The sequence below is a fragment of the Tasmannia lanceolata genome, unplaced genomic scaffold (assembly GCF_043159265.1).
Source record: "Tasmannia lanceolata isolate RefF3 unplaced genomic scaffold, GAP_Taslan_0.1 ptg000004l, whole genome shotgun sequence".
NCBI classification, from domain to species: domain Eukaryota; kingdom Viridiplantae; phylum Streptophyta; class Magnoliopsida; order Canellales; family Winteraceae; genus Tasmannia; species Tasmannia lanceolata.
Genome location: NW_027518681.1, coordinates 13,406,543 through 13,415,234, shown reverse-complemented (window position 1 = coordinate 13,415,234; position 8,692 = coordinate 13,406,543).

The window sequence follows — 8,692 nt, the reverse complement described above, 5'->3', positions numbered from 1 at the left end:
AAACTTGAAAAAGTCGGATCGACCACAAAAAGTCTAGGTCGGCTGATCTTTTGCCTATTTTTTTCATGGTCAACCTGACCTTTTGCTGATTCGACCCGACTTATTCTTATGAGTCGACCCGATTTTTTATCATTCATTCTTCTTCCACCCTTTTTCTACTATTTTTATTGCTTCATCCATTTTAATGATTTTTAATTGGCTCAACCCACTGTCTACCGACTTCGACTTTGCACTGGTTTGACCAGTTTTAACTTGTTGACCCATCGTCTATTGTAATTTTTACGATTTCACTCGCATTTAACTTAATTTTTCAGTTAAAATATAATGAATCATTACCCATCAAAAAAAAAAATATATATATATATATATATATATATATATATATATATATATATATATATATACTAGTAAAAAACCCCGTGCGATGCACGGGCCAACAAAGAACTGTACGGACCACGTCATAGGTTGATCCAAACCGTCCATGTCATAGAACACAACATAAATATGCCCCAAAAATCATTTCCATAGGCTGATCCTAGCCGTCCAATCTGTAGAGGTTTCCATAATTCCTCTTAAATCGGACGGTTAAGATCACCCTATAGATTTTTTATTAAAAAACCATAAAGGAGGGGTTAAGATTGAAATTATGTGGCTTTAATGGGTGCATTTGTTAAAAAGCATAAAGGAGGGGGTAGGATTGAAAATATGTGAGTTGAATGGGTGCATTTGTTAAAAAAAGTCAAAAAAGTGATGTGTAATTCTCATAGAATTTTTCAAAAATTCAAAAAATTCTCTTCTTTTCTCTTCTCCTATATATATATATATATATATATATATATATATACTAGTAAAAAACCCGTGCGATGCACGGGCCGACAAAGAACTGTACGGACCACGTCATAGGTTGATCCAAACCATCCATGTGATGGAACACAACATAAATAGGTTGTGCCCCAAAAATCATTTCCATAGGCTGATCTTAGCCCTCCAATCTATAGATGTTTCCATAATTCCTCTTAAATCGGATGGTTAAGATCACCCTATAGATTTTTTATTAGAAAACCATAAAGGAGGGGGGTAAGATTGAAATTATATGGCTTTAATGGGTGCCTTTGTTAAAAGCATAAATGAGGGGGTAGGATTGAAAATATGTGAGTTGAATGGGTGCATTTGTTAAAAAAAGTCAAAAAAAGTGATGTGTAATTCTCATATAATTTTCAAAAAAATCAAAAAATTCTCTTCTTTTCCTCCCAGCTTATAGTAGTAGATATATATATATATATATATATGAGGAATAAGATTGTACGCTCGACCGTATTTAAAGTTAGGTACGGTAGAGTGCCAAATCACATGGGTCCCCCATTTTTGGTGGGCATCTAAACCATTCATTTGCAAGGCCCCATCATAGATAGGGTGCATACCAAAAATCAGCACCATTGAATCATCCTAACCCCTCCAAAACTGGAGGCCAAAATGGGCAGATTTGTGGACAAACACTGTCTGTCCATTTTGGCCTCCACAAATGGATGTGTTAGGATGTATGGAGCTGATTTTTGGTATGCACCGTATCTATGATGGGGCCTTGCAAATGAATAGTTTAGATGCTCACCGGGACCCATGTGATTTGGCACTCTACCGTACCTAACTTTAGGTACGGTCGAGCGTACAATCATTTTCCTTTATATATATATATATATATATATATATATATATGAGAAAACGGTTCTTACACATATGTGTAGATAAGTTATCTACACACTAGTTTAAAATATAGTGGGGGCCACATTATTTGGGTGATCCAAACCATTCATTTTTAAGGCCTTAACATAGATAGGGTGTCCACAAAAAATCAGATCCATAGGATCCTCCTAACCATTCGAACTGTGGAGGCAAAAAATGGACTAATTTGTGAAGGTTTAAAGACATCTATTTTACCTCCACAAATCGTAGGGTTGGGATGATCCTATGGATTTGATTTTTTGTAGACACCCTATCTATGTGAGGGCCTTTAAAATGGATGGCTTGGATCACCCAAACAATGTGGGCCCCCACTGTATTTTAAGCTAGTGTGTAGAGAACTCTCTACACATGTGTAGGAACCGTTCTCTCTCTCTCTCTCTCTCTCTATATATATATATATATATATACTATAATAAGCCGGAAGGATTTTTTACTGTTCCCCCGTGTAGACACCCCATTTTGACTAAGCCCTAAACCTTCCCGGCTCGTGCCAAATCCATCCGAATCTCAGCATTAGGGTCCCAAACTTCGCCCTAGGCTGGATTAGGGTCTCTTCTAACCCCCTGCAAAATTTCATCGAGATCAGAGCTCGTTTGCCTGGTAAATGGACCGAAATAGTGTGTGTAGTGCAAATGAGGGAAAGGCCCACTAGGTTTTCATTTTACCCTAAAAACCTTGTATTTTAGGGAAAATTCAAGTTATCCAAAGGCCCTAAGTACCCATGAATACATTTTTAGAAGCCTTAAAACCTCAGAAATGTCTTGGCAAAATTTCAGAAAAATCCGACGAAAAAATTCGGAAAAGACAAGCAGAGTTTGTGTAGTTATCAAGCGTGGGGGGTGCATTATCCAAATGGGGTCGCGCATTTGTGCGCTTATCAATTTTAGTGCAAATATCAAATCTCAATTTTTCCTATAAATACCAAACTAAGGCCTCATTTTTAAAGGAGGAGAAAAATCAAGATTTTCTAATCTTTTCTAGAGAGAGAGAGAGAGAAAAGGGAGAGGGAAAGTAGATCTCGTACAAGTTTCTTCTTCACCTTCTCCGATCAATCCAACCGGATTCCGGCCTAACTCCGGTCAGTTTTCAGCCGAATTTGTTATCAATCATATTGCTTTGCTTCCTCTATTCTTCTTCTTAACATTGAAGCCTTAGATTTATCCTGTTAGAAACCCTAACTCCTCTAGCTAAGCTTCATTTTCTTTGGCCAAATCTGTCAAGATTCCTGCTAACTCACCTTATCTCCGATCATTCCTCCATTTCCATTACCTTCAACTCATGTCCCTTGCTGCATTGTTTTGAAATTAAAGCCCTGAAATTGCTATAGAAAATCCTAGAATCTTCATTTTCTTAGCTAGAACCCTAGATTCGACTTTACAAGATGCAGATCCCATCAATTCCTCTCGAAGTTCACCTTTTTTGCCTCTAATTAGATCAAATTTACTAGTTTCCATTGGAATCAGGTGATTTGTTGAAATCTGTTCCCTAATTTTTTCTATAAAATTTCAAATTTCTCATTAGTTCTCTAGATCTAGCATGTTCTCTTGAAATCTGTAATTTACATGTCTGTTCGGAAAAAAGAAAAAGAAAAGGTGTGAGTACTTTGATTCAACATTCAAGGAAAATTGCAAGAAATAAATACATCAAAAGCTCAAAGAGGTAAGAGCTCTGTACGGCACTTTTTCTGTAATTATGCTATAATTATGAGTTTTTTTCTTTTAGGTTTTGTTGATATCTTTAAATTCTCTGTTTGCATGAATTTGCTAGCCTGAGAAGTGTTTAAGTATTCCTTCATATTTCACAGTTGATTTGGAGGAAAAATGGTGAATGATGTGCTATATCTAAATGTTCATTATAAAATGCGCATACTCAGAAAATTGATTCTGAAGCTTTGTTTTTGCAATTGGTATCTTATTCTTTTGGTGTATAGATTTCTTGTGATGAAAATGTCACGATAAGAGAAAGTATCAGTTGTTTTGGAAAGCATTTATTCAGGCATATGAACATAACTTTTGTTTTTTATTTTATTTTTATTTTTACACATGCTGTCTCATTTTCTTATTGCAATTTCGTTTGGTCATTTTCTTTGAACCACTCGATCATAATCAATCCTCTTATAGCTCTGTTTTGGCAGACCTCACACTGTTGAATCTTTTAACCCTTATACCCTTATGATATTGGCAGTCCTTCTTTGCACATTTCTTATATATTTCTACTATTATTCCCTTCTATTTCTAATTGATAATAGCAGCTCTTTTCTATTATTTATATTATTCTTTATTTGTCTAAATGAGAGAAACGTATTTGTAGCAATGACTTTCTCAAAAACACTATTGTTTGATGTGAGAAAGTCAATATAAATGGCTGATTCTTGAAATACTAGTTGCACTCTCTGCATATGTCAAAAGATATGGTTGTTTTTCTTGCTTTGTTAATGGAAAATGACTTCCCCAAATTAAACAAAATGGGAGCAATTAAGAGGAGCAGCATGCGCATATGAGGGGTTTGAAAAATCTGTATTTTGAGTAAGAGGGCTAGGTAGTAATGATTTAGTGGATGCCTTCATGGAATTTATACTGTGCCTGTCCTTCCAATGCTTTCCCTTATGATCCTCATGTCCTTGCATGTAAGATTTTTATCTTCACAGCTTATCCTATACGCTAGTATGTGTATAAAGAGAAAGAAAGAGAACTATTTGTGGGATCATGTGAGCTATCTGAGAATGGTTTTGTCATTTAAATCTAATATTGTTCTTTTCTCATATGATTTGGGAATATCTATATACTTAGCTCATAATTTGTATCATGGAAGGCTAATTCATCTTGATAAGTACCTCTACTGGTTGTGGGTATTTCATGTCATGAGAATGAAGATTTTGTTGTTTAATAAAAAAAAACTCATGGTAGTTGTCTGGCTTAGAAACTGAGAATTATGAAACCAGCCTCAATGATACATTCAAGAATTAAATGTTAGTCAAATTTGAGAGGTGAATAATTACTAATATTGAGATTTAGAAATCATTATATGATTGCTTGCTTGCTCATTTACCATATGGTCATTGAGTTTTGGTTCTAATTTGTATTCATCGTCCATGTCGGTACCCTTATTCTTTTAGACATGCCTTTAGTCATTTATATATCCTATCATCGCTAGGGCGATGAAGGCGATAGCCCAAGCCCATTATTAGAGGATTTACATAGTCTGAATAGCGCTCCCCTTTTCATTTTTAGGCTTATCCAGCCTTTAGTAAATCTTATAATTTTCCTTCTCACACCTTAATAGTGGTAACCATTTCCATTTTGATATTAACAGTCTTATTTCACCCTGACAATAGCAATATCATATTTTTAGATTTAGTTATACTTCGCTGCTTACATATATCAAATAAATGCCTCTTTTAATTTATACTTTGTATAGATTAGAAATATCATTTGAAAAATTTGTATAAAATATTGAGAATTTATTACTTTTCTTTTATCTTAAGTTTTGAGTTAGATTCTGAAGATAAATGGATTGTTCAGGTGAGATTATCTCAAAGCTTATTATACTTGTCTCTCTTTTATTTAAATGAATTGTTTAATAGGAAGAAGGAGATCAGATGACTACTCTATTCGATATTATCGACATGAGTACTGTCTGATCTCAAGGCGGGATTAGAAATATTATCATGTGTATATGATATCAGATGATTACTTTAGCATCATCTGATTTCATCCCCATATTGGGGTGGTGTTTGTGGTTGGGCATAAAAGTGTTTGATATTGCTTTCTTTTACTTTATTAGGCTATCCAGCGGCTGGTCTGGACTAATTAATGTTATTTATCATTTTATGATTGCTATAGATTGTATATTCTTTTTATTGAAAATTCTTCTTTGCTTAGCACTTGATTTATTTTTAGAATGAAATTTGCGATTATCTGGTAGCCTTTTCTTCTCTCTTTGATAGACTAACACAGTCTTATAGATTTCTGTTAAAATTCTTTAGATATTAGAATTCCCTCTCGTTGCAAGGGCTATGAAGGAGTCATCCCAAGCCCATCTCTAGGGGGACTTGCACAGTCCAAATAGCATTCTATTTTCTTAAAAGACTTGCCTAGTCTTTTAGATCCAAATCTTTGGAGACAGGCATTGTCTCATTAATGAATCAACATGAGTCAACTCCTAGGAGACTACCTCTAGTCTCACAGGTCTTAAACCCTCTTCTAGTCGAAGACCAACTTGGTCTATCAGTTATCTCTTTTTCTTATCATTGTTTAGGCAATGATAAGGTTACTTGGAGCCCATCCTAGGAGACTTGCCCAATCTTGCTAGCATTTTTCTCAGTCTCATTCTCTTGCTAAGCATCCTCTTTGTGCGTCGTTTGGTTTTGAGAGAACACCCTACTCGGCTTGGCATCATACCCCTACCCTTATGGGTATTGGGTTGCACATTTGTTGCACCCTAGGGCTAGGTAGCTGTCCGGCCCGGCTGGGTGTTTTACCTTTGCCAAATATGTACAAGGTCTCTTTTTCCTTGTTAGTATTTTTCTCTATCCTACCTCTGTGTCTAGGAGACTTACCCAGTCTCATTTTCTTGCTAAACCTCCTCTTTGTGCGTCTTTTGGTTTTGGGAGAACATCTTACTCGGCTTGGCATCATACCCCTACCCTTATGGGTATTGGGTTGCACATTTGTTGCACCCTAGGGCTAGGTAGCTGTCCGGCCCGGCTGGGTGTTTTACCTTTGCCAAATATGCACAAGGTCTCTTTTTCCTTATTACTTGTGAGCTTTATCTTAGTTTGATAGTCCACTAGCATAGGAATCCGTCCTTAGTCTAGAGAGTCAGTCCTCTTGTTCAAGAATCAAATTCTATCATCATAGGGGTTAGGATTCTATCCTACCTCTCATCAAATCATGTGTTTTTCTATCCGCTCCTGTAAGGTATAGGATGCTGTCCAACCCTTGCAGAGTTGTTATTCTGTTCATTCCCCCGCAAAGCATAGGATGCTGTCCAACCTTGGCGGGATATCCGGAGTCTGTCCTCCCCTTATGATGATAGGATTTGTTCCCCTTGAGTCAAAAATACTTAAAAATAACAAAAAACATTTCAAAAACACTTAAAAATTCAAAAATATCTTAAAATCCAAAAATCTCAAAAATTTTGAGTCTTTCAGAGTAGTTAGGGAATTCTGTTTCCGAACTACGTTGGCTTGATCCTCTTCCACAAGGTACGTAGTGCAGCTTGGGATCCACATCCCAGGTCCAGCCAAACCTTTAAAAATAAACATTTCAAGCATTCCAAAAAATGCAAAACTTCTTCAAAACCTTTTCAAAAAGATCTTCCCATAGAGTTAGGAGTCTGTCCTAGTTTGTTTGGGGTGTTTTAGAGTTAGGAGTCTTTCCTGATTGGTTTTGATATGGTGTATCCTGTCGTGTGAGTGTCCCTAGAGTTAGGAGGCATCGAGTCGATCGTTTAGACATTCAGTCGAACCGATGGCTAGACTAGGACGCATATAGTCAGCCCATGGTTTTCCTTAGGTTGCACAGCCTAGTTACACATAGGATGTAGGGCCCACCTGCATTAGTTTAAGGTTAACCAACTTGCATTAGTTAGGGCATATAGAGAGTCCTGAAAATTACAATTCACCTGAACTTAAGCAATCATACAAAAAGCTTTAAAAATCAGTTGAGTCTAGTGGATCGAGTCTAGGATAGCGGTTCTAGATGGTTAGGCATAGTAGTTTGGAATAGGGCATCGAACTACGTTGACTCTGATTCTTCCCGAGGCCGGGATACGTAGAGCAGCTGGGATGGACGGCCATCTTGGTCCGAGTCAGGTCGCATTAGAGTTTAGGACTCATCTTGTCCAGTCATGTATAGAATTGATTTGTGTTGCGTGTTTTGATGTGTTTTCTTATTTTCATGTACAGATCCTATGCTTTTAGCTGTAGCATGTATGTGTTTGCACACCAGAACTTAGACATCAATTAGGTTTGACATTCATAACCTAGTTATTCTCAGGTGACACTTCTTTTATTTCTTTTATGTGTGTTTATTATTCCTCCGAGACATGCATGATTAGATAGACGTCTTCTCGGAGATTTGTGTTCCCATTTCATATGATTTTCGCCCAAAACTCTTCAAAATTATTAAGTAAATGGCATAAGAGACCAGGTGCTTGCACTTGGGCGGATGAGGTGCTCTTTAGACCTTCCGAATTCGTAACCAGGCACGAACCTTCTTTTATATCTCTGGTTATCCGTTGCAACAGAGCATAGTATGGGATCCAGGGCCCATTTGCCTATTTTCCTTGGATGGCGACTCTTCTTTGTTTAAGGTACGCCTCGAATCTGGGCTAGTCCCCGAATCGAGAGGTATCTCACCTTTGTATCGCCACTCATGCTGTGAGGGGCACTTCTTTCGAGAGTTCCTTGGTAGAGCTCTCCATTCACGTGGATGATCCATAGAGACTGTGTTAGCGCGTGGGGGCACGTCGCCCACCGCCTCTCTCTCTAGGATCGGGGTCCACACCCCGCCACGTGTCGTCGTCCCTTACTCCCCCAACCTCTTTTTTTGGACTTCTTTCCGGTTGAACCCTCCAACAAATTCTAATTTCCTTCTTTGTCATGAGTGTTTTTTGCATTTATTTGAAAGGAGAAAAATACTGAATGTATGTAATTTAACACGTCAAGGTTGTTGCAGATATATTTTTCCTTTTCTATTCAACGTGTCAAGTCATTCTAGAGATATTTTTCATTTTTTTGTCTTTATTAACACAAGACAAGAAAGAGGCCTTGATTTCTATTTTGCATTTATTTGAAAGGAGAAAAATACTAAATGTATGTAATTTAACACGTCAAGGTTGTTGCAGAGATATTTTTCCTTTTCTATTCAACGTGTCAAGTCATTCTAGAGATATTTTTCTTTTTTTTTTGTCTCTATTAACACAAGACAAGAAAGAGGCCTTGATTTCT